The 27500-nt window shown below is 42.5% G+C and overlaps 1 long non-coding RNA gene across 2 annotated transcripts in view; it reads right to left on the bottom strand.

Annotated features, from left to right (window-relative positions):
• Positions 1–681: 681 nt before the first annotated feature.
• Positions 682–27500, bottom strand: part of LOC122675792 — a 131495-nt gene continuing 104676 nt past the window's right edge. The window contains exons 5-7 of one of the 2 annotated variants that reach the window (XR_006335344.1): positions 9437–9524; positions 7805–7956; positions 682–3219 (exon numbers count right to left, since the gene is read on the bottom strand). This is a non-coding gene — a long non-coding RNA (uncharacterized LOC122675792). Of the gene's footprint in view, positions 3220–3279; positions 6138–7804; positions 7957–9436; positions 9525–27500 lie in introns of those variants that run through there. The other variant, XR_006335345.1, reaches the window with a different exon arrangement.

Here is a 27500-nt window from a genome sequence, read left to right as displayed (position 1 = left end):
AATGAGAAACCTTTCATCTTTATTTATGCTTCCCAATGTTAGTGTGGTGCTTCTATGTACTTACATGCAAGTTTTATGTAGCAATTGACAATATTTCTTTTTGGATTCCTAAAATAATTCTCCTCCTCCTCCTTCTTCGTTATCTTCTTTTGCAACATGAGAAGTTTACATGAAAACTAACCAATAACTTAGTTGACTTAAAAATACTATGAAGACAGCAAGAGGGAGGGACATTGCCATACTCTGTAACATTAAAAGTTTACCCCTAGGAGTAGAGTTTGGTTGTCAGGAAACTCTTGGTATTGTACTTAGCTTCTCTGACCTGTAGGTTAGCTGCAGTGAGCATTGTGTTGTGCTGAATATTTGTCTGGCATAAGGCACTGCCTTAGATAAGCCTCTTAACCCAAGCTGGGTTTAAAACAAAACTACTTAAAAACTGATGAGTAACATAAGAAGGAGGAAGGGAGGAAAAGAGAGAAGGGAGGGAGGGAAGGAAGGAGGAGAGAGAAGACAAGAAAGAAAGAAGGAAAGGAAAGCAGTAAGGGAAGAAGTGGGGAAGGAAGGGAGGAAGACAGGCGGGGAAAAGCCTGTTTAGGACAACGGTAGCTGTTAAAGGCAGATATGAATAAAATTAATTAGATTGGTAATGTACAAAACAAAAAGGGCATCTAAGCAAACATATCAATGTTAATATGAGAGTCTTTATTTTTGCATTTCTTAATTTGCAAATTCTAGAGAAGACATTAGAACTTTGAAGTTGGGGGCTTTAACATCTACTTAGAAATCACAATAAACAATTCTCAGTCTAATGTCATGTTTTAATTGAAAAACCTTGGTCCAAGAAAGGTTATAATATATGTATGTCATTATTGATACACATTCAACCAGAACACTTGTTTTCCCTTTTCCAGATACCTTTTCATTTTTTCCTAATCCTAAAAACTTTGACTAGATTTGTCTAGCTGCTAGCAAAATTCAGGAGCAAAAACCTTGATTTAAGTATATATAAAGTGACTAATTTAAGTATATAAACTTTAAGAAATAAAGGATTTTTTCATATTATCAATAACATTCACACATCTATATTACATACTTAAAACAATATAATCAAAAGCCTAATTAGAATCACATGTTGTAATCCTTTTGTATTTTTTGATTTCTGTGTTTAGATAGGTTACATCAACATCAGGTGAATTAAACCTTTTATTTATCATTCATAAAGTAGTTTGCAAACTTTTTTTTACACACATAGAGTAAAAAATACAAGAGAAACAGGAAGTAGCCCTTCACAACTTTGTTCATCCAAACTTGATAAGATGTTAAAAGTACCAGTTTATAAACACTAGAAGGCAGAGCTGGAGAGTGAGGGAATTAGAGGTTAATAAAAGGGTACAAACTTTTAGCTATCAGATGAATAAGGTCTGAAAATTTAATGTGTAACATGGTGACTATAGTTTATAAGACTGTATTGAATAACTGAAATTTGTTAACAGAGTAGAACTTAATGAAATTTCCCTGGAGGTCCAGTGGTTGGGACTCCAAGCTTCCACTGGTGGGGGGCATGTGTTCAATTCATGGTTCAGGGAACTGGGGTCCTGCATGCCACTTGGCACGGCCAAAAGAAAAGAGAGACAGTAGAACTTAAATATTTTCCTCAAAAAATAAATAAATAAATGCATAGGTGATGGGTATATTAATTGACTGGAGGAATCCCCTCACAATGTAAGCCTGTATCAAATCATCATGATGTGCATTTTAAATATCTAACAATTTTATTTGTCACTTATATCTCAACGGAGCTAAAAAAACAAAAACAAAAAACACTAGACAGGAAAACTCACCTATAGTATTATCGATGGTTTTCATGTTCATTTAAAAAATTCCAGGTAGTTATTTAATATATGTAGGGCTGCCCATGTTTGACTTCTAGAGATTAACTCTGAAAGACCACTGATACATAGATAGATACACAAAAAAGAAAATGATAACTAGTAAAATTCCTTTCTAAATGAAAAAAATGTTTCTAAGTTGTGTCATAACTTTCTTGTGAAATATAAAAACTTTGCTCCTTAATACAAAATCCTGGTTTTCAGGGATATAGAACATAAAAACAATTAAAAAGCCTATTGCTATAGGTTAATCACTTGAAGCAGAAGCTGTAAAATCTGAGTCGGTATCCGAGGTGTTCCATTTATCAGCTGGGTGACAGTGTGCCAATGACTCAGCTGCCCCTTGGTAAAATGGGATTAATGATATTATTTCATGACATTATTCTAAGGATCAAACAAAATTATGAATTGAGAAGTGCTTTGTAAGTTACAGGGCATTATAACAAATTTAAGATGTTTTTAAGTAATAATTTTATCTAGTTGAGAAATTATGATTTATGCAACATATCTTTCCTAACAGTGAGTTTGATATCTAGGCATGGGTACCACTTTGAAATCATACATTTACCAATAGGAAGTAGAATATCTTTCTGGTCACCTCTCAGACAGATTAACAAACTGTAAGAAAAGGATCCACAGTTAGAGCCATGCTGTATTAGGTGGACAGTGTAATCACTAGGACAGCTCTTAATACAAAGAAAGTGGAAACATGAGTCTGAAGAGGGGAACTATCAAAGGTACTCTTTATCAAGAGTGAAACTTTGAAATCCATCTATTTAAGATTAATCACTATTCTTTTAGTTAAGCTGTTGTCATCTCTAACTTTCCCTAAGTAGAAAATAATCTACACTTCCAACTAAGTTATTCATGGTCCAATTTGTTCTCAGAATACTATAATAGGCTTTGTGAAGATAAGTTTTATAATAGGGATTTAACATAGTGAGAAGCCAAGACACAGAGGCCTTCAAACACAAAGAGTATATATGTGTATAAACTGCTGTCTCCTCCCCCCTGCTTCCACTCTTCCTGGGTTATTCTCCGGAAAGGACATTCACCCCTACTTAAAATCTAATTTTTACAAAGGATTCAAATGAAATGGCATCTCAGTTTAGCTACCATAGAGTTGCTCTGGAGCCATTTCAACATCACTGGAAAATGGGGGAAACTTTGAGCAAGGAACCACTGGAAGAAGGAATGTTCGTAGGATAAAATCTTCTCTCTTGGCAGTTTTGTCTTGCTTGATGACCACATTTACATATTGAGTTCACAGGCTAGAACTCTCAAAGAGTAGTCCACTTTCTTGGAGAAAATAGAATTTTCAGGGTAGCATCTGGGAGGAAAAAAAAAAAAATGAAGAAGGAGAAGAAAAAGAAGGAAAAAGAATCACTGATGATTTACACATGTTATGTTTATTTCCCAAGCTTCTAATATCTTAAACTATTGAAAATACAAAATTAATTCTAAGACACTATACATTTATAACTTTGTCCTTTTCTCCTCTAAAGATCTAACTTTCCCTATTTATAATTTTTACCTCATTTGTATCCAAATGAGTGTATCAGCTAGTTGTTTTACAAAGTACCAAGGCACTTGACGTGAAATACAAGTTTATCTCCTTTCAGATGGTGGTTGTTTCTTTTTAGGGTTCCATATTTTCACATTTTAAACATTTCAAGACACAAGCACATGAAATGTAATATTTAAAATACTTGAGAAAATAAGATAAAATACCTGAAACTCTTTATCTATTTATGTATTTTAATAACTAGCTTTTCTTTTCCCTAGTTTTACATTCCTGCTGTACTTATTTTGTTGTAAGTGAGGCTATCTTATTTACATATTGGTAACAAAGTATATAAAAAGATGAAGATGTGTGGTTCATTATTTATATTCAAAACTTTTTTGATTAAAAAATCTTAAAAATCAGGTAAGAATTACACAACCAATAAACATTTTAAACTTTTTTAAGCTAAGAAAAAATTGTAATTGTTTTTTAATGTGCTTTTAATGATTTCTAGCTCTCACACCTCCTTACTTGCTTTCCAAACTGTTTATACTGTCCCAATAACACTCAGTGGAAAGCTGTCATTCCTGGCTAAATCCTTACTTAGGGTGGATGCTATGCCTCCGTGAGACAGGGTCAGGGGGTCAAAATCGATTTTGGAGGCCACCTGGAGAGTCCAGGCCATGAACTGACTCAAAAAATTTATATCAGAGCCGGAATAGTCCACCTCCCAGGGTCAGATCTGGCCTGACACTCCAACCGCAGGCTGGGGCATGCTAGACCGAGCTCAGAGAGAGGCTAGAGTTGTTGACCCTGCTAGCTGACCTCTTCAAACTTCAGGAGAATTTTTTTGGCAGTTACCACGGTGACTGGGTACTCTAAAAGCTTATCCTTCTTACTGAAAGAAGGAAAAAAAAATTAGGAAAAAAATATGTTAAAACCTACCTTGCAGAGATGCCTATCACAAGTTTTTTTTTTTTTTTTAAAGGGAAAAAACTGAAGGAGTTCTAAATTGTCTATGACTTTAATTTCCACTGTTGTCCTAAAGAAATTGGAACTTGTAAGGTCTTTCAAAACCAAATTTCACATTTGTAACAGATACTGCTTTTTTTTTTTATAAACCAATAACTGAAAACAATTTGAATAATGTATTAAAATACTTTTTAAACAACATAATTTACTTGGAAATTCTATTATCTCTCTGCTCTTCTTTGAGACTAATCAGCTTTTAAATAAGATCCACCATAAATGCTAATTTAGTCGGGGGGAAAACACTGTAACTAAATATTCATTTTTGTGTCAAAAACACACTCAATTTTTTTTTCCTGAGAGAAAAATGTCCATTTTTGCTTGACTTGAAATAGTAAAATTAAGAGAAAAGCAAGTGACCATTATTATATATTAAAAAAAATTTTTTTTACCTAATGACTTAATAAAATAATGTTTACATTAAAAACAATGTCATGAAAATACTCTAATATAACACAAGAACACTAGGAGGAAAAATTCAAGGTGTACTTTCTTTTAGATCAATTCAAAGCTAAAAAAAAAAAAATGCTCTAGAATATTATTCTATGTTAATACCAAATGCTATCTTGTCCTAAATTTCTACAGTGATAGAAAGACTTATAAATTAAAATTTAATTCCCATTGGGTAAACCTACACACATTATAAAACTCTGCTAGTTGATTTTTGATGACAGATTATAATAAAAAATACTTTTAAACGGCTCCTATATACATCTTGAAATTAGATGAGAATCATAATACTTTAGAAGTATATTATTTAATTATAATAATACTTGCTTTTAAAAACTGCCTGTGTACTATATAAGGACTTTTTGTAAAGTGAAATCATTGACTCAGTGTTGCTACTGTTCTGGCCCTCCTTTAATTTTCTCATCTGCCTCTTACACGGCCCAGGTCCTGGAAGTCTTGAAAGATTTTTCTCCAGCATATGTGTGTGTTTGTGTGTGTGTGAACATAAGCACACACAAATGATTAAGCATTGGTGAGGGGAGGGTGGTTTTGCATTTTAAAAAGCATTGGCTATGTAACAAAACAATGTCTTTGGTTTCAATATCATTTCTCATCTTGACTGTAAGCCAAGAAAAAAAAAAAATGATGAATTACAGAAATGTAGTAACTGACATTCCAAAAATGAATACTGAAATTTCAGAGGAATGCTTTAACCTAATCTTGAATGTTCATTTTGCTGTGACCTATTTTCACTGCTTTGTAATCACCACTAAATTCCTAGAACAGAATTGGACATAAAACCAAGTATCTGTTAATTAATCTCAATTAAAAACAAAAAAACAAATATAATTCAGAATATAATTTCCTTTGGGTTCAAAACATCCAGTGAAAGGAAAGACTGGAGATATATTTTGAGAAGATTTTGCCATGTGATCCAACTGAACTTTGTTAAAACACAGGTCTTTCAATTAGATAGTGTGGTTCTTGCCATTGCAAAGTGGGCAATGAGGTTGGTGAGTCACTACAAGTGTGGTGCCAGCTCATTCTCTATGATGAACTCAGACTGTCCTTCCCAGCCGGGAACTCTTGGCAAGCTTCGTTAAAGACCCGGAGGCTGGCAAAGCATAAAGAACTATCAAACAGGAAATGAGGTCCTCCTCAGGTTTTGAAAAGAGATGATAGAAGTCTTAAAGTGAGGCAGGCCAGACCAGAATCTCCTAAACCACAAGCCTTATCTTGAGTGAAACATTATTTCTAAGCTGGATCTGAAAAGGAAAAGAAGTTAAAGTATGAGACAATGGTTCATTTGTACGTAAGAAAACAGTGCCAAGTCTCTTAGTTTGGTTTTCTTAAGTCAAAGTTAGGATCTCTCCCAGGAATAAAACAAAAGTCACCTATCAGTTTTCTGCATAAACTTCTACTAAAAGGACAATGAAATAAATAGATATTTAGAGGGTCCATAGACCTGGGTCTTCTCTTTTGTTGAAAATTCATCAGTTGGTTATAGAACTACAGAATTCAGGGACTGGAAGGGATTTAAGAGATCATCTGGTCCTATCTCTTTACTTAGATCCTGCTCAGCACTTCTAGCTTAGTGGATTCTCCACTATAATGTGTGGTCGCTTCACTGGGTAGAAAGGATGTTACAACCCCATACCAGTAGACCTATTCAGAGCCTTAGTGACAGAGTTATTCTGGAACCGTGGTATAAAATGATTGTAAAACTCATTCAAGTTACACTTCCAGGAAACAACTTTAGGTACAAGATAAGCAAAAATTCCACAAAATCAGGTAGGAAATAACACAATAATGTGTGCTGTAGGAAGCTTCAAAATTTTCAGGCACTTTGGTAACAGGGGTAGGCTGTTAATATTATTTCTTCAGCTAATTGTTTTTATTGATTTGTTATGGCTAACAGGCACTGATTGATTTTCTTTTAATCAGTATGGAGTCTTCACTCTGCCAGGTTTATAATTAAATACTGAGAAGAAGGGCTCTAGGTGTTCGTCTGAACTTCCAGTGGTATGAAGGTCTGTCCAAATAACCATGAGCTATGGAAGATTGATGGCTGCCAGTCCAGAAAGGGCTTAATGTGGTTTTTCTTTGATATTTCTCTAATTAGCTTTAGTTTTAACTTGTTTCTATTAGGATCCTTGGATCCTAAAAATGAAGTAAAAGGAAGCCCCTAGAAAAATATGGAATTCGTTGCTTATACCCCAAACTGCCATTTGTCAACTGCATTCAACTCTAACATTTATTCTCTATATCATGTATTTTCAGTGCAACCATCAAAGTTCCCTTCTAACTTGTCATGGTGTTTGGGAGAAGACCATGATTGAATCCTGAGAGTCTGGTTCAGAGCTCCAGAGGGGAAAAAAGAGTAAAGGATAAGAATTTAAGGGGAGGAGGAAAAGTTCTAGGTATGCTGAGATATTTTGATATGGAAAGAGGCTGGTGTTTAGGAAGACAGTTATGTGTGATTAAGAGGTGAAGGCAGCAAGAGTCAGGTAGTCCCTTAACTGCCATCTAGAATTTCAAAGAAAAGCTATATCTTTTCCATAGATTCTAATGGGTGTTAGTTCAGGGAGGCATTTTGGGTACTAATTACTTGTTAAAATTTTGGAGGTGGTGGTGGTTGGGGGACGGGAATGAAAAACAACTCTGAGGTTGAGGGTCAGAAGAATGTTTGCTTGGCTACTCAAGGCTCCTGATGAAGTTCAGCTACCTATCCTGCAGTTATGTGTGTGAGTCTATCTATCGTTCTTTTTCTCAAAAACACTTCACTCAAAGGAGAAAGAGCTGTTAAGGGAAATTCCTTTGCAGACAGAAACCTTCCTATATACCAACATTTTTTCTTTCTGGAATCAAGGATGAGAAGCCAGCCAAGAAAGTCAGTGGGGAATGGTGAAATTAAAGAGTGAGAACTTCCCACCTGGTTCTGAGCTCTAGCCCCAGGATCAGCCAGGCTGTGCTCCAGGAACAATGTGGATGATGCAAGAGCTGATTGCCTTCCCCAGCTTCTTGACCTGTCTTGAGACTTTGCCAGGGCTGTTCCCTCAGTCCAGGTGGGCACAGCACTCCTGTCTAAAACGCCATGGAAAGGATATAGCACTTCTTTGAAATTCTAGATGGCATTTAAGGACTACATGACTCATTGCCTTTACCTTTTAATCACACATAACTGTCTTCTCAAACACCAGCCTCCTTTCCTATAACAATCCACTGCACTGCTCCTGGAAGGGCACAGTCTAGGGCAGGGGTCCCCAACCTCTGGGATCTAATTAAATGCCTGATGATTTGAGGTGGAGCTGATGTAATAATAATAGAAATAACGTGCACAATAAATGGGTTTGAATCATCCTGAAACATCCTCACCCCCACCAACCCCAACCGATCTGGTCCATGGAAAAATTGTCTTTCACAGAACCCGGTCCTTGGTGCCAAAGAGGTTGGGGAGTGCTAGCTAAGGCAACTTGGCCAGTGCCTTCCTTCTGCTGAGACAGGAGCACTCGAAAAGGGGCTCACTCTTTTGGCATCCTTCAAAGGCTCCTTAGGAAACTGTTGAAGACAGAAATTTTGAAATTGAGTTGTAATGACTGAGAAAAGAGGGGTGAGGCATGGGCAGCTGCTCCCAAGCAGCTGCCCCAGCTGCTCCAGCCTCGAGAAAGGCCAGCCTCTTGGGCACCACACCCACTAGTCCCAGAAGGACGCAAGAAGAGGGGCACAAATTGAAGTGGGCAAGTTTAGAGAGAGGACCCTGGCCCTGAGTGTTGGAGTGACATCCACAGCCACAAACGCCAAGGACAAGGTGAGCAAATAAACAGCTATCACTCAGTCCCAGGTTGCTGAAATGACTTGCGGGCCCAAGAACACACATTGTGTGTGTGTGTGTGTGTGTGTGTCTGTGTGTGTGTGTGTGTGTGAGAGAGAGAGAGAGAGAGAGAGAGAGAGAGATGAGGCCCTTTTGTGAGGGACCTGGGGAAAAGGGGAGATTTCCGTAGGAGAAGGAACCCGTTTTCTCTCCTGGATCCCCATGACTTGTATACTGGAGTGACTGTGGTTGGATTAACGCTCCTTTTCCTTCTGCCTTCCCAGGCCACGTCGAAATGAGAAGCAGTGCATACGACAATGCCCTCCCACCACCAGCTTCCTCATCCCCAAACTCAAATGCCTGCGAGTGAAACGTCACCAAAAGTTATTGCCAGCGACAAATTGGGGCTGACAAATTGTCGATAATCGCGCCTTCGACGTGCAAAATGACTTGCAGGCAATAAAAAAGCAGACGCACCAAGAAGTGGGCAGGGGGCGGGCGGGTCGCAGCCGGGTCCGCGGTTCCCAGGTGGCGCCCCGCCCCAGCCCGGCGCCACCCCAGCCCCTCAGCCCGGGACGGCGCGCGGTGCAGGACCGCCGGGCTCCCACTCGCCCGCTGGAGCTCTGGTTCTCTTTCTGCAGTCTGACTCAACACAGACCGCAGGAGGAGCCTCTCTCCTCCCTCTCCGCCGATTAACCCTTCTGGGTGCGCGTGTCTATGGTCTCAAGCGCCCTTGATTTACAGTCACGTTACCCGAGTTTTCTTTTGTTTGAAATCCTGGGCCCGCAAGACTTTGGCATGTGTTGGGACGTCTAGTTACTTCTGCATGCCTGTCTGTATCCTGCGACAAAGAAAATGATTAGGAATTGAGGCTCAAGAGAAATAATAATATTTTTACCTGTGGATGCATTGGAAGAAGGTGTGCATGTTAAATAGTTTCAGAATTTAAGATAAATCTGAAAAAGCTCTTTCAAAGTGTTTGCAAGTTAGTGCCTCCACACCCCCCACACACACATCATCACACGTTCTCCCACCCATACCCCCACACCCAGCCACCCACCCACCCACCCACCCACCCACACACACACACACCAGATTCACCAGAGTGCCCTTTGATTTGTTTTTTACATTTTGGATTCACCCGTGTTTCAAATTTAAGAGTAATTTAAAACACACACATCGATCTAAACATGAATTCTCTATGTAAGATATGATTTCTTATGTGAGTTATCTGTAAACTTAAGGCTTCAGTTTCCATTATCAATCACAGCCCACCTAGGTGGCTGATTTAGCTATTAAAGTTTGAGTTCACAGTTGAAGCCACTCTTCCACTTTCTCCAAGTTGAATTCTGATTTCTGCATGTAAATACCATACAGCATTTGAATTTAGGGTCTTCTTGTTAAACTGAAGGCGTTTCCCATTTCCTTGAGCTCTATAAATAAACTGCATTGTCACATAATCGATAGGAAAAACTCAGCTGTCACAGATCCTAAGCAACTCCTTGCCACAGAAATAACACGATCTGGCATTTCTGAATTTGAAAAATATGCTGTTTGGATGACATGAGACCAGAACTACCCAGACGGTTTAAATGTTGTGGTCTCTATGATTGGCTATGGATGGACCTGATGAGATAGTTCACATAGTCCTCTCTCCTGGTTAGAGACCAGGTGCTCCTTTTTTTCTTCTGTTATCCAGTAGTATAAGAACATTGGGATCTGGGATTCAAAGCTATTTCTAACCTCATCTAAGTTTGTCTGCTCTCATAGAGTTTATGAGAGAATTTTAAATCAAGCATTTTCCTCCCTGAGCCAATGAGCAATTCAGATGTGGATTTTGGAGTTGAAATCTGAAACTAAATGTTCAACAACTTCAACACCCATCCTTTGAAGTCCTACATCATTCCATCAATGTGATCAGGATTTCTGCAGTATATAAATCTTTCGGCTCAAAAGTAACTGAATGGTATCTGATCATAAGTAGCAGGAACCCATAATCTCTCTTTCTCTGCCTCAAAGTTGCTGTCTCTAGTTGCATTTTTGGCTTTCTACAATCTGCCATGTACAAATGCTGCCATATCATATGAGAACATGAAGAAGATGTAATTCTTATCTATATTTTCTCCCCTTTTATCTTAGATAAAGTACTTTCAACTTTCACCACTGGCAGTGTTTTTAAAGTGGTACTGGGTGGACCTACTGTGGAATCTACGCCACTTGATAGATTAAATTATGTGATTATACAGAGTGAAGTAAGCCAGAAAGATAAAGAACATTACAGCATACTAACACATATATATGGAATTTAGAAAGATGGTAACGACAACCCTATATGCAAAACAGAAAAAGAGACACAGAAGTACAGAACAGACTTTTGAACTCTGTGGGAGAAGGTGAGGGTGGGATGTTTCGAAAGAACAGCATGTATATTATCTATGGTGAAACAGGTCACCAGCCCAGGTGGGATGCATGAGACAAGTGCTCGAACCTGGTGCACTGGGAAGACCCAGAGGAATCGGGTGGAGAGGGAGGTGGGAGGGGGGATCGGGATGGGGAATACGTGTAAATCTATTGCTGATTCATGTCAATGTATGACAAAACCCACTGAAAAAAATAAATAAATAAAAAATAAATAAAGAAATAAAGCAAAAAAAAAAAATACAAAAAAAAAAAGAAAAAAAGTGGTACTGGGTGGACCTACTGTGGAATCTACGCCACTTGATAGATTAAATTATGTGATTAAAAGGTTAATTTATCTCACAAGAACCTTGCTAAGAAACCTCATGACCTTGACATACTATTTGCATACCATTCTGTACTTGGAATCCTTTACACACCAAAGGTGAAAGGTAATTTCATTCATAGATTTGCTCTGTCAATGAAATGATGTATTAAATAGTACAGCTACCCTTAGCCTACTTAGACCCACTGCTACAAAGCAGAGTACTAGATCAGACAGTAGCAAGCTAGGTTAGACAAATGCAGTTTATAAATTCAAAGCATGAAGCCGTTAAAATTTGTCTTTTCTAAAACTAAAGCTATTGGAGTCCGCATTTCCCACATCTACCACGGCTAAGATCTTTGCGGTAAACTAAGAACCACCACCTCTAATTAGTTCATTTGTCATCAGAGAACCACTGCATCAAGCCAGGTATTTTGCTCCTATTCAACTCTAGAAGAAAATGGGACAACGTGGGCTATTATAAAAAGCTCAGCATTCAGTGCCAACATTTCAAATTGGCTTCATTTTACAAGTTCTCAGAAACCCCCAACTCATTCAGACTATGTCTTGGCAAACTTGCCCCAGCCCCAAACAGGACTGTTAACACAGTAGAGTTTATCCATTATCATAGTTCACAGGCTTCTCCATAGCTGCAAGTTGACATTTGGAACCTGTGACATGCAGACGGGATGAAAATCCATCCAGCAACCAAGTCCCTTATTTCCGAAGTAACTGCCATGGGTAAGTGGGGGCAAGGCCAGAGCAGGGCGGGAGAGAAAAAGAAATAGCCACAAAATAACCAGGCTGGGAGTAACTGAGTTCTGATCAAGGACATTCAGGTAACTGATGAAACAAGATCTCTTCTTGGATACTTGCTCAGTGTGTGAAATTATCTTACTCACGATTATGAGAAATGACTGATCCCATCCCAGCCTATTTAGAAATCTTATCCTTGATTCTTGAGACATAAATCACATGAGGTCAATATCACAAATTTGAGGATCTGCCTGAATTCTTTAATCGCACAGTGCAGAGATATGACACACACAGAGATACAGATGTACTGGACAACCTCAGTGTATATGTGGCTCTGAAACTTTTAAGTTGTTCATTCTTCTCTCTATAATTTCATATAGAGAAATTTCATATATAATTTCAGACACACCCCCTCCACCCCCACCACCACACAGAAAATATTTCTTTCCTTTACTGTCTACAATCTAAATTTAAGAGCACACAAATCATGAGCTGGAGGTAACAGATCTATTTATGAAATACTTCTCTTTTCCTACCCAGGCATCCACCCCAAGGGACTGAGTGATGCATGGTGCTACTCAACTAGATCTGAGAGAAAAAGTGGGGGTTGAAGAGCATCTTCACCATTGCAGTGTTCTGGCTGCACCTGTTTTCCCAGGCAGTTCCGTGAACTCACTCTAAGCTCAATTTTACAAACGTACTATCTGGGTCTCCACTTATCTGTTAAAATGGTTCAGGGTGTTTGCCAGGAGTATTGTGCCACCATTGCTGGCACATTTGTCTCTTCTGTCTAATGTCTGTCATTACACAAAGCATTCTAAAAAGCTCATTTTCAACTCTGAAAAATATACTCTTACTAGAGAAGTCATTACATTAGCATAACAAGCACAAAGTTCCAAGTGGTAATTTGGTTATAGATCTCAAATCCTTCTTCTTCCATCAGATTGGTGTTGCGGTATGAGGTTGCCCTGCGGCCAGCCACTAGGATCCAAGTCAGTGGATCCCCTGCTGGAGGGAAGTTCTTCTGACCTGAACCGTTTGTCCTCAGGAACTCAAAGTGAGGTAAAAGTTTCAAGTGTCAGCTGCCCTGGTTGGGACATTTCTTACAGATGCCTCCATTTCTTTTTTCCTTCCTCTTTCCGTACACTTCTTTCCTTGACCACCCAAAAAAATGTCTTAAACGATATTCTTCCACAGGTGTCTCACTGGACATGGGCAGATATCGGTCCTGCTCTCACATGCAACACAAACACTATTCGGTCCTTTTGTTGGGGGCGGGGTTTGGGAATCCGACCTCAGCATGCCCTGCCAATTGTGGCCTTGTAGATTAGCTGAGACTCTGCTGAGGCCCGGATGGCAGCGGTGGTGGCAAGGGTCAGCAAGGTTGAGATGTATTCAGATGTTAATTTACACCTGAAAAGGCTGAATGCAGTTACCCACATGGGGGGTGACTGGAGTTTCTCATGAATGCTGGCCTTGAGTGCTTCCTTGGGAAATGTGAAAGTTGAAATGGAGGGGAAAGTTGTCTAAAAGTTATGGCCCGGGAGCAGGAAGAAGGGTGGCGAGTAGGGACAGTCTTGATGAATTAAAGGGAATTTATTCAGCCACTGGTTATAACTCTATGTTCAACTTTTCCTTTTTAGCATAGTTTTAAGGTACAAGGGGGCAGGTGGTAATTCCCTGTTTACTAAATATTTGGAGATTGTCTATCAAATCCAGAAACACTGACATGGAAGGAAGGATGAGAGATTAGCCTCGTCTCTCTTCCGTCATCAGGATGGGTGTCCTTGTTTTGCTGTCTTTCTGTTTAACAACGCTACCTACCTTTCTTAGTGGAATTCCAAAGTACTTTGAGTACTTGGAAAGAAATCCATGAGTACTTTGAAAGAAAGAAAAACCGACTACATTCCAATACTGCCTTTAACCTCAAACATAGTAAAGGGTTCATTCAGACCCCAGGACCACACTGAGGCATTAATTAGGCTGATGAAATCCATCGAAATGTATGAATTCAGCATAATCAAGTTTCTACCGCAGACTATCGTTAAGGAATACGTGAGCAGCTGGGAGAATAGAAAGTACTGTTAGAGTTAAGTCATGCATGTAATTGAGTATATTTAACATAACCATTTTAATGATCAGTGATTAAAAGTGCATCTTACTTAAATGGTATATCCTCTGCAATTTGTTCATATCAACTTGATAATATTCTCAAAAGGAAAAAATAGGGATACACATTTCTAAACAAGATCTTTTTTGAGTTTGGGGTGGGGGGAAAGCAGGAAAGTGAACTGGAAAAAAAAAAGTGGGTTTTGCATGCAAACAGCCACACGGGTGCGATATAAATTAATCACTGTTTTGGGTATCTTCTGTGCTCAGTTCAAAGTATTAGGAATATACTCAGGTGAATTTTTTCATCTCTCCAGAAGAATATAATTTCTTCTTTCTCTGTCTGACAAGATTCTTTTTAAGAGTCAGAGAGAGGGGTCTGCTCAAATCCTGATTTTAAAAGCTTTTCTTAGGAACCTGAGAAGTTCACCTTTCCAATTCCACTTCCCACCTGTGGGGTTGGCTGATCTTAGTGGAACTCACCTCCGTGGAAATGGCATTGGGAAGGAGAGAGATGCCCCTGGATATGGCCATCTAGGGCCACAGACAGGAGAAGCTCTCAGAGGGAAATGAGCTGTTCAAATCAGCTAGTGGCCTGAGTCTAAACTCCATGCCCTTGGAGGCAGACTCTGCTCTGCTCTGGTCACTCAGACCTGGCCAGATAAATGAGGTCATTGTGGAGCCACTCGCAAGTCAGCCCAAAGCTTTTTGCTGTCGTTTCTCAGCTTTTGCGCTCAAAACACGCAAATCACTGATTACCTGGGAAAAAAGAGCTGGATCTAAATCTATAGCTAGAAGTGGGCACATCCCACAACATCTACACATCTACGCAGGCACTATAAAAGTGAGGGTTTAAGAGAGGGGATGCAGTTGTCCCAGCTCCCAAAAGTTGCCTCACAGGACTTTTTTGCTCCCTTCACCCCTGCCCCCACTCCCATAAAGAGGTCAGTCTATTCTCCCGCTCAAAATAGGGTTTGAAGAGTGGCACATCTTGAATGTCTAGGAGTTGTACCTCGACTTTTTACAAACCTAAAGCAGGAGAAAGGGAGACACAGGCACGTAAAACTATGCTGGGGCAAACGATCTGCTTGCTATAAACAAACCAAAAATATATTAAGGGGAAATTTATTTGAAGTCCTCCTTTCATCCAGTAGCATGTCTTCCTTGGCTTGGAGGGACAGCTCTTGAGAAATCAGGGCTCTCAGGGAGCTCTCCCGCACCCAATGTATAGTCTATAAATATCGTGGAAGAGTCATGCCAGGGGTAGTCTGTGCAAGAGAATCTGGAGTCTTGAAAGCATCTTTTTCTTCTGGCTATGGTGGCACTTAAATGATAATGCGGGCAATGGAGCTAGGAGATTTATATCTTTTGGAAAGTAGGGCGAGCCAGATGGTAATAGCGTCATTAACACACAAACTTGGGATGTGCAAGTGAAGCTTGAAATTGGGAAAGAGATCGGGAGAACAAAGGGGGCTGCTGTTGAAAGGCTACCCCTCTTCTGCCGGCCAAAGCTAAGAGCCTCGTGGTTCTGGGGTCTGCTCCTGCCCAGAGCTGATAATAAACGACAGCTTTCCTCCTCCCCTGTTGTGACTTAGAAAGCACCGAGAAAACTTTTGCAATAGGCAAATGTGGCACTTATTTATGTGTAACCCTTTGTAGTCTGAAATGGCAGGAATGGGCCTTTAATTCAACTGCAACTCCCACCCTCCACCCCCTACCCTAGTTTGATAAGCTCTTGCAATTGTTGACATTTATTTTATGGAATCAAAGTGCCGCTTGTTGCACGTTTCAGACAAAAGTTCATTTTCCTCCCCTTATATAAACACTCAAAGTAAATATTAAAGGCCGAACAGGCACTATGTTTTTCATTTGGGTGATGGGGGTTGGTGTGAAGGTGTTGGTGGCAGGTTAAACTACAGTTTTAGTTTTGGAAAGCCTTAATGTTTAAGCTAAACTCCCACCTGCTCAAAGAGATATAACTCAGAGAGAATACAGAGAACATACTAAGACAAGATTAACAATGCCATTAATAATAATAATGCGTGTCTATAGTAAACACCCACACAAACATCTGTAAACAGGCAGGGCAGTTTGTAACAAAATTAATGACTTCGTTCTCATATATATGATATATATATATAGTATATATATATATATATAAAAGCAGCAAAGGTAAACGGCCATTAAGTATTGAATAGCTTGAGTGATGCCTGTTAGCGACTCAAAGTTGACAACGTCTAAGCCAAAATCGAACGTTTTTTGGGTTTTTTTTCTTCTTAAAAAAAAAAAAAATACTGGAGCTCTTTAAAAGCCCGAAGGACTTACCCTCAAGGCATTATTCCGAGAAAAACTGAGACTGGCCGTTCGTCACAGGCAATTGTGAAGGGTTTCAAAGGGCCGATCAAACGATCGCCAGAGTAATCTACATTCAAGTCCGGATGGTGGTGTTACGGCACACACCTGCGGGGTGTTTGCTGTCCGTGTCCCTCGCCGAGCTACAAATCATCATTAAAGCGAGCTGCTTAAGCTTCTTCCCAGCTTCTAGACAAGAGTTACTTGGGACAGTTCACTTTGATATTGCTACAGCTCGCAATTGACAAGCACGCTATTTTGGAGCTCAAACCCGAGCCCACACCCTAGTTCGCGCGCAGCAAAGTAAGGAGGGTGATGCGGTGCGGATAAGGGGGAGGGGGGGTTGTGAGCACATTGTAAAAGTTTGTTTCTCCAATTTCCTGAGCAGGCGTGCCACAAGAATGTATGGGAAACCAGGTGAGAAGCACCTGAACCTGCCTCGAGTTTTCGACTGAGGGTCTTCCAAAACGTCACTATCTTTGCCACAACTTTTAACCGACTCAGAGAACAGGCAGTTCTCACAACCTCAGTTTCTCTCCTTTCCTCTCTGACATACAAACGACTCGGGCCAGCACACTCCCTCGAGTGCAAGATAACATTATTTTCTCGATCAGGACCGGGGATCTACTTTGAAACTTTCACTTTTGATTCATTCGTTTGGGATTATATCCTCCCTTTCTTTGCGACCCCGCCCTCTCTTGCCCTCACCTTGAGATAGACAGAGAGAGAGGAAAAAAAAATCTGGAGTTGGGTAAAAAGAAAGGGACGTGGGGGTCGGACAGTTGGAGCTCGGGAAAAAGCAGGAAGGTCGGTTTGTGTCTGCTGCCTGCGTGTCTGCGAGCTCTGCAATCCGTGTGCACACCATTTGGGGCGGGGGGAATAACCGCTTGCCGGTGATGCCAAAAAATCAAGCAAGACTCGGAGCGAATGTATCAATAGACCAATTTTCTGCTCCCACCGCGAGCTTTTTCATTTCAACCCTGAGAGGAGGCGTCTGCGCAGCGCAAGACGCAACAGCACGGTAGCGTCGCGAAAAAGAGGGCGCTAGACACTGGAGGCGCAAATATGGAAATTAACTCATTAGGAAGGGGTGTGGTTACGGCGAAGCCCCCTCCTCCATCCCTTCCTTTTCTCCCTTGCTGCCACCGTCCCAGCTTGCTAAATATGAGATTACAAACAAACAAATAAAGCAGAAGCTGACTACGCAGTCCCAGATCAAACACGCTCCAGATAATGCGCTTCACTCAGCGCTGCGGCCAGACCTACGGCGCAGCGCGGGCCCCTAACGCCCTCGCGGGGCTTCTGCGCCCGCTCCGCGCCAGCCCGGCGTCCGCGGCTCTGAAAGCCTGGGCCCGCGGCGGCGTTTCGAAGGCACAGCACGTGGCCTTGGCGCCCCGTTTGGTATAACTTTTAAAACATCAGACAAACGCTTGCACCAATATAGAAACCCTTCAAGGGCTTCTGCTGATCTCAGCGGTCCTGCCCTGATGCTGCACGGAGGGAGTGTGGTGGTGTTCTCTTTGGGAGAAAAAAGACCCCAAACTAGAAACTAGCATCCCAGAGTACCTGGCCAAGGGGGCTTCCCCTGTGGCCCGGCACCCCGAGCTGGGAGGCTTGGGGGGGGGGGTAGTCGGTGTTGAGAAGGGTTGGGGCCAGGCTTGGGCGTCTGGTCGATTCGAGCATTAAAGACCCGGGTTGAGATATTAACCAGAGACCAGGTACCCGAGAGTGAAGGCGAGGGTTGGAAACCCTAGGCTGCTCAATTCTGTGTCGAAATAAAATGTTTGGGAGGGGGTGGGGGCAGGATAAGAAAGAAACAAAATGCAAAACTTCTTACATCCCCCTCCCCAGCCGCCCTTCCCCCACGTCCTCAAAGCCGACTTCTGCGGAGGGCTGGGGTGGGGGGGAGGAAACTTGTGCTTTTATGGTTTTTCTTTCTGCGCGGCCCGCCTCCCCGGCCCTGCTCCCTGCCCGGCGCTCCCCCAGCTGCGGGCCCCTTGGAGGAAGGCCGCCCAGTCCCCTCGTCTCCCGCTGCCTGCAGGCCACCGAGCCTCAAAGCGCGCATTGTCCAGCGGGGGCGGGGAGGCCAGCGGGCCCCTGGAGAAGAATAACACTGCGCCCAAGTCCTGTTAGGGAAAGTTTCCTAATGCACTCCTTGTGGTAAAATACACTTTTAACAGGGCGGGGTGGGATGGGGGAATAACTTTTGAAAAATTCATGGCCTTCTCTCACTTTCTCAACTCTTTCCTTTGTCACTTTTTCGGTTCTCAGAAAGGGGGAGAGTGGACCGGAAAAAAATTGGAAGAAGGGCCGAAAATGTGAACATGACTCTAGAACCGTCGATGTGACGGTTTTAAAATGCGGGTGGGAAGAGAAGGGTGGGGTGTCTCCACTCAGGTCTGGGCGGAGGACAGCTGCACAGTCGGTACGCCGAGGGAGAGGGGAGAGGGGCCCCGAGGGCGCGTGTGCGGGCGAAGCATTTCGCACCTCTTGTTTATCTTAGAAGCGAGGCGGGTGGGCAGGAGAGAGGCGAATTGTTCTTCCTCCCGACAGGCAGTAGAAGTTGAATAAAATGGAGAGGCGGGCACACGCAAAAAACAAAACCTGCTGTAGGCTCGGAGTCTCTCTCCTTGACCCGAACTGCAAATGGTGAGGGTTCCCCATTTGCGAAAAACTCCAAAGTCTTAACACCCCCAGGGACAGCGGTCCTCCTGAGTCTGCAAGAGCCGCGACAGAGAACCGTTAGAATTGGGCTTTGGGAGCAAATGTGACTCATCTCTCATTCGGGCCACGAGGGCCCATCCTTCCAAGCGTTGCCATCTGCATTTGAGGGGTCTCTGGCTTTCATCTGCTCTTGCAGGCATTAGCAAAATAATGACTCGTACCTCTTGCAAAACCCTACCTGAAAAAGTATATTCCAAGACACTGCGTTGGTGAAGCCGTTTTTAAAATCAAATCAAAACAAAATAAGACTTTTAAAAAGCCCCGAGTCGGTGCTCTCCGAGTCCAACAACCAAAGTAACCGAAGGGGCGCATTAGTGGTTGTGGCTCCTCGGGAGCTGCGCTAATTTGGTATGTGGACTCAATGCCTTAATGCTAAACCGGCAATATAAAGGGCTGAAGAGCAAGCCCGATAAAAGCTCTAATTGCTACTGGAAGATTTGGGTGGTTGCTAGGATCTGAGGACCACCACCACCACCACAAAAACCTCCAATAGAGTGTTTGGGCTGAGTGCATTGGGGGGTGGGGGTAGAGTGTCTACGGCGAGTAGTGCCCACATCTGCTGGAACTTCCATATCTAAGCTGTTCATTTACGGGAGCCAACTTATGAAATCTCCACAATTAGATCTTCATTGTTCTTCCTCCACAACACTGTCTAGAAAGAAAAGGTCTTCTCGGTCGGGGCCAATCCAACGAAGCGTTTGACGTTATTAAATAATAAAGCGATTGTGATTTACATTGTTGTTCAGAAAAAAAGGCCAATTATCCACTGTTATGTTGCCATAAAGATCATATTAACTCGAATTAGTAATCAAACAATATGCGAGCGTTTAAAAAAGTACAGCCGAACTGGGTGACAGCTACCGCGACGTCTTCACTTTCACCAGCGAACCCACCCGCGCCGGCAGCCGGAGCGATAGAGGCAGTCGCCGCAGACCCGAAAGGAGGGCGAGAGCAGCAAAGTGGTGATTAACGGTCTCCAGTGTTAATTATTCTCAATTAATCCCAAACAGTGCAGACCTTCCCTGGTTCTCTGGGAGTTCCCTGGTTTGGGATGCTCTGAAAATTCCTCTTTTCTGGGAGGGGTTTATAAGAAATCGGGAAGAGGCAATCTCAGGGCAAGTGTACCTGTGAGCGATGAAGGTGTGTGTACGGGGGTTGCGTGTGGTGTGTGCGCAGGAGGTTCGCTGTCTTTCCCAGAGCCTAGAGTGCAACCGGAGGCGGGGGCCTGGGGCGGGCAAGGCCCGCAGCATCCTTACACCCCTAGTGGATCTTTGCGTCTTCTCTACTCAAATCACTCTGTCTCGCCCTCTGTTATTAGGTTTATAACTCTTTGCCCACTTAAATTTGTGCAGCCAACCAAGGAAATCTAAATAGGTTTGAGTCGCCCCTTGGGTACAGAATGGAGGCTTTAATAAGAAAGATTAATTGTGGGTGTGTACCTGCCGGAAGACGCGGCAGTTATCAAGTGGTGGCGGGCAGCGGGTCGAGGGGAGGGAGATGCCTTTCCTCCGAGGCCAAGACTTTAGTAGGCGCCGTAGGCATACTTATTGCAGGGCGTCGGCAACTCGTTGCAGTCCCAAGCCAAGGGCGCCACGGAGATGGTAAGATACATCTCTTCTGTGTTATTTGAGGTTTTAAAGAACTTGGTCCTTATTTACCCTGCTCACCAAATCCTGGGACTCCCGACTCCTTGCCTCCACGCCGTAGACGAGTGTTGGGTAAGGCTGTGACTTCGGCCCTGAGAGGTCTCCCTATTCCCGCCCCCACCCCACTGAACAATGTTCAGGCGAATGATAAAGGTTTTGCTCCAAGGGCTGGAAAGTTGATATTTTTGTTGCCGCGATTAAAAATGTATACGGTTACATGGTTTTTAAATAAGCAAACAGGGGAGCAATTTTCCTCGGCGCGATGCTTCAGCAAGTCCGGGCACAGAGGGAAATCAGCCAGTGGCAGGGCCATGGAATCTGGCCCCGCGCGGCGGCGGTGCTGGGGGAACCTTCCTGGTCCGCAGAGTCCTTTCCTCGCCCCTCCCTCTTTCCACCAAACGCTCGGATCCCAGATTAAGCAGTGCGGGGGAGTGGGGGGGTTGAGGTTGGGGGCGGAGAAGAGTAGGAACCGCGTGGGGGTGGTGGCAAGAAGGGATGGACGAGAAGAATTTCTCTAGTAGCGAACCCTCCTTGAATAATTCCATTTAAAACTTGAGGCACCAAGGCCTGAGTTTAAACAAATGTAAAAATGAAATCTTCAGAAGGTCCGGCCCTTCAGCGGCAGGGCAGCCAAAGGGTGGTCGCATCTTTGTCGAAAGTTTTGGAACAGTTGCTGTCTTTCCTAACCCCCTTCTCTATCTCCCAGTAAAACCAATTCAAAAGGAGACAGACTCCACTCCACCAGATTAATGTCCGTTCATTTGCAGGATTAACCCTCTTACGAAGCATAATAAAATACTAGAGGCTCTTTTTAAATTTAAATAAACACCCCAAATTCGTGCTGTCTCTCCTTTCCTGTTTGGTCTCTCTCTCCAGACATCAGAAAACAGCGTCTTGGAACCTAGTGAATCTTAGAAGAACTTTTAACTCAGAGTTTTCAGATCATCTGGGGGTGGGGGGTGGGGGTGCGATGGCTGTTGTGAGCATGGATATTGGGAGAGAGTGGAGAGACCAGCTTAACTTTAAAAATCTATGGCTATACGTTTTGATTTGGAACTCTCGATTAAAAATCTATTTGTTCCTCCCAGGGCTCAGCAGATTTCAATGTTGGTCATGGAGCCACAAAAATGTTCATTAAAGGAACCTAACCAAGGCTACTGTATAGCCACTTTGTGAACTCAGAACTATGGATGGGGGGAAAAGTATGAAAGTGTGAGTTGATGTCACGCTGGCTGTCAGTGTGTGGTCTATTGTGGAGAATGGTGCTTTTTGACTGAACAGAGGGAGCCCCCCCTCCCCCCCTTCCCCAGCTCTACTGCACCTGCACTGGATGAGGGAGTCTCTGCCATTCAGCCCATCGCAGATTGTTCAAACAGAAGACATCTCTGACAGCACTCAATTCATTACATTTCTTCCTGCTTTTCAAACCAACACACACACACAAAATGAGTATTGCCAGCCAGTGACAGCCAAAAAAAAATCTTAAAATACTTTATATGCAGCTAATTTGGAAGCTCACACAACTAACCATGAAATATTTTGTATCCTTAACGTGTAAGGCTTCTTGAGAAAAGATTACCTGGTTTTTCCTATTGAAAACATACCTCCATATTTTACACCAGCATAGTAAGTTTGCAAAAAGACACTGCAGCATGGCTCATGGAGAAGTTTTAATGGGAATGAAAGTAGAAATTTGCAAAAGAGAAAAGCCCCTGGTTTATCTTACAGAAGGGTGGCTGGAAATGCATTCATAATTTATGCTGGTGAACCAACTTGCTAAGAGAGGTGAGGTACCCAAGAGCCAGGGGTGGGCAGTGAGCAAAGTGAGAGAGGGTAGTAAGGGAGGCATCCAGGCTGAAGTGTGAGTTAAACATTTAAATCAATTTTCTAACAATGAAGTCTTCCTCCCATATGCTCAGGTTTATTTTGCCATCTTAGACTCCAAGATGTTTTTGCACCATTTTACAAAGCTGATGAGAGAGTGTTTAGAAAGCTGATGAGAGAGTGTTAGTCTAGTTTAACAGAAGTTGGAATAAACAAACTCTCACAAGGCAAACTTGAGTTTATGAGATTTTCCTTGGAGGTGGGAGTAAGGGGGAAGCAAAGAAAGGGAAAAGGACTTTGAGCAGAAGGAAGCACAACTTTGCCAGTTAGTATTTCAGACTGATTAAACTGTAATATTATGCAATAACCCAGAATTGAGTTACATGTGATCGTCAAATCAACCTGGATGTAAGTTGATACTAAACTGACTGTGTGTGAAATATTGGCTAATTCTCAGCAAATCATTAGTCTAACCAATATAAGGCCCTGCAGTCCTTCCTATTGCAAGGGCATTCAATGAATTACATTGGGTCATAAATAAACCTTGAGAGATGCAGAGGTGCTTTCACCTAACACATAATTTTATCCATTTCATACGGAGTGCACAGACCAAATGTCATTCTTATCTACAGTTTAAATCACTGTTCCAAGGAGTTCTCTCAGCAATACTTTTTTGATTCTAAAAAAAGATTATTACAAGCTACACAAATTATTAGGGATGGAGAAGGAAAGGGAAAGTGGAAATGGCATAGCAATGGCAAGTCAGAAGCAACTGTCCTAATCACCTCTCCATATTGGAACCAGAAAACTTTTGGGAGTCCAGTTCGCCAACCACCAGTGAAACTTATGCAGCGCCAAATAAAATAAGGATGTGGTGTACTTTGTAAAGGCGTTTAGTGTAATTTTTTGATCACTTCAAAACACACGTAAATCAAAATAACTCATTCAGATCTCACAACAAACTCTAGTTAGCAAATCAAAAATATATAAATATTGTTCTTTACATATATGTAAATGGATAAATATATATTTATATAAATATATAAAGTGCCAAGGTGATGGAGATGGTTGTCCTGTGCCTGACTGTATGTGTAGTGAAGACTCTGCTATTGCTGTGTTTGGTTGTGCTGAGGGGGAGAGCCTCTGAGACTTCAAAAGCTGGAGCTGGGTGCTGGGGAAAGGGGCCAGCTCCCCTGGCCTCGCCCTGCGTTCGGATGGTCCTTTCTGGGACGCTCAAACGAATCATCTCATCCGGAGGCCCTGCAGACCCTGACGTCACGAGGTGGGGGTGGGGGCGCAGTCCTGCTACTGGTCTGGCCGCCAGCGATAAGAACCCTCGGGAAGAATTTGCTGCTCCTTTTAATACAGTAATTATTTTTTCTGCCTTTTATGGGTGGGGGCGGCTCCTGCAGGAATGTCTGTATCCCTCCCTTCAGAAAGATGCCCAGGGGTGGCAAGTTTGCAGGATAACTTCCTAGGCGAACCCTAAAGCCAGGAAGGGCACTGGAAAAGGAAGAAGGGTGGTCCGAACAAGGCTAATTTCATCGCCCAAGACCAGCAAGCAGAGGAAGAACCCAAATGTCTGTATTGATCTCTGGAGTCTAAATGAGACTATTTTGCCTTCCCTATCACCTTCCCTATCACCATTGGGCAGTAAGAAAAGTAATAACTATCAGTTCTGTTTAGCGTCAGTGACTTTGTACTCATCTTTTGCGGGGTAACTATATATTATCCCTATTTTATAAACGGGAAAGAGAGATCTGCATCCTCCCATTCCCACCTACTCTGATCCTGGGGGGGGGGGGGGGTAATATTCCCGGGATCCACATAGCTCTTGTAGCATCCCACAGCCATGTCTATCCGCAGCCTCTGGCATTGGGAAGGACTAAGATCAAGATAACTCATGCTGAGCCTCAGCGCCAAAGAGGAACAAACAACTCTTTAAAAATAAGGGTCTGGGTTAAGAGGCAAGAGGAAGGCAGAACTTGAGTCAGTGAGCCTCTGATTTGGGAAGTCTAGAGTCTAGAGCCGTCTTTGGCGTCACGATGTCAACGTGGAGAGGCCTGGGGTACAGGAGCTAGAACACTCTGGAGGGGCGAGAGCTCTCAACACCTCGGGAGACTGCAAACTTGCCCGACGCGGGCACGGTCCAGGGCCTAGAGAGGAAATCGGGCAGTTTGGGCAGGGTCCGCGCGGAGAGAACTCGAGCCCCACGCAGCACCTTCTCCGGGAGCCGGATGGGGGCCGTGGCCACGGCGGCGGTGACGTCAGGGCCCCGGCCGGGCGCTTGGCGGCCTCAGCTTCCATCTGCCCGCGCATCCGCTCCCAGCGCTGGGCGCGGCGCGCTCCCTGGGGCAGGCGGGTGGGAGGCCCGCGCGCTCACAGCCCCGAGTCGCGCCCCGCACAGAAGCACGGGGCGGGAGGCAGAAATAGATCAAAGCGCTGAAATCTTTACTAATATTGCACATTTCATCTGTACATAAAGGCAGACGGGGGTAATGAAACGAGTGACTCCTTGGAGCTTTTACATCACCTGGCACTTCTTTGCAAAGTAGAGCAAGCCTCTCAAGTCCAAAATCCCAAAAGTAACAAATATCTTTGCATCCTGAAAAAAGAGGATGTCCTATTTGCTTTTGAACAGAAACTGAGTGCACCGCTCAAGGAATATGAAATACTACCGTTACACCAAAATATAAAATAAAATCCCTCGAACCCGCATACAGAAAGGGAGCTCTCTGCCATGGGAAATCTTGGCCTTGTCTTAGGAACCCACTCTCCCAAAGAGAAGTCTGTTAGTTAGAATAAGAAAGTCAAATCTATAATTTCCTAAAGGCCGCATAAGCAAAACATAAACAATTGAAAACAAAAATTGTAAAACTGGACAGCATCGTCAGAAGGGAGTGATGTTACAACGTCTCTCTGGGTGATATCAGAGGTCATATTTCCAGGAAAGTTTTTAAATAGAAAATAACTATGAAAGACACTAAACCACTTCTCTGGTTTGGGCAATTTCCTTATCTTTGGCAAGCTCTTTCCACATTTGCTTACTCTACAACTCTGGAAGCCGTTTCCCTTTGGACTTTAACCCATATTTTCATAGTAAAGGTCAAGAGATTCTCCCTCTTCTCCTGTCTTTAAGGGATTCACCTCATCGAGGAGGTCCCTAAGGAAATCCATCCAGCCATCTTCCAAATTCGGTCAAAAAAAAAAAAAAAAAAAAGCAACGAAAATAAATCAATCAACCCTACCCCCAATCTCACTTGTAGTTGTCCTGAAAACAGCCTTTGCTCTGAGAGCAAGGAAAGGCAGTATAAAAAACAGTGAGATGCAAATTATTTTAAGGCAATATTGGGGGTGGGGGCGTGGAAAGGAAGTTCAGGAAAATGTTAACTCAGACCTCTGCTAAAGCTCATGGCAAAGGAAATTCCTTCCACAAAGCAAAATATAAGAAAGAGCCTGTTTTGGAAAATTCTCCAAAAGCAAGAAATAAAAGCAGGGGGGAAGGATGTTTAAAAATCTTTTAATTACAACAAATAAATTAATTAACAATGCCAGCTATCAGGCAATCAAACCACAATCAAACTTCAATCTCAGGGCAGTTAGCTATAAACTGTTAGCAGTTGAAAAGTAAACCTTGTGCACACAAAGGCACTGTTTAATTTTCTTCTTGTAAGAGTTCTAAATGAAGACCCCATCACTATGCAGTTAAACTGTATTTCTTGTCCCCCTGAGGTGCTGATCAGATTTTATAATGTGAGAAAAGTGGCAGCCCAAAACCCGTCAATGAAGCACCCACAACAAAAGTTCTGAAAAGCTGAATGAATTGGGTTTGTAATTACTGCATCCCGTTCCCCCACCCCTTGCAGCTTATCTCTTATTCATTCACCTTATATTATTGTCAAAGAATCTTACTCTCAAAATCATCCTCTTCCCATTTTACCTGGGGTCTCAGAGGAACTTATGACAGGGCAGAAATGGAACATTCACCCCCCACTACACCTGGAAATGTTCAGATCCAATAGGTAGAGAGGGGAGGAGGGATTATCTTGTACCCCAATTTACTGTGAGACTACTGGAACTCAGTACTCAATCTATGGAGTCTTCCATTTTAAAACCCAAATTTTACTGGCAAATGGGAATCTGTATCCTTTCTAAATTCAGAGCCTGCTTGAGTTTCTGCAATCCTGTGACATCTCCACTTAGAAAAGGCAAAGGTTATAAATAAATCTCCTCCCCTCTCTCTCCAAATTGCAAGGCCCTAAAAGACTGTGCCAGACATGATGCAGAAATTAAGACAACTTATTATGTTCTTGTTTTTTTCCTTTGAAATCTAAAACCAGTAAATAAAATAGAAAAAGAGACTATAATCCCTTCCCCCTCAATACACATACACATACTCCCAGTCCAGGAAAAGGTTTTATGAAAAAGTCAGCTTTAGAATGCCACGGCTCTGTGTGTATTTCAATTCAAGGCACTGCTGATGGAGAAGATTCTCCTGAGATTTCCTACTGTAAGAATGTGTCGGTTCTAGAAATAAGTACAGCTATTACAACCAAATCTACTAGCAGACTAAATAATTAATTGAAGCGTTGCTCTTTGACCCTTGAAAAGTCCAGTAGGGACACGTTTATAGTAATAATACTTCCGAATGAGCCCTTGTCAAATATTCATTTAGTGGTTAATG

This window comes from Cervus elaphus, chromosome 19, assembly GCF_910594005.1.
Source record: "Cervus elaphus chromosome 19, mCerEla1.1, whole genome shotgun sequence".
Lineage (NCBI taxonomy): Eukaryota > Metazoa > Chordata > Mammalia > Artiodactyla > Cervidae > Cervus > Cervus elaphus.
The sequence above is the reverse complement of the archived record's forward strand: the minus strand, read 5'-3'. Positions and strand labels throughout refer to the sequence as shown.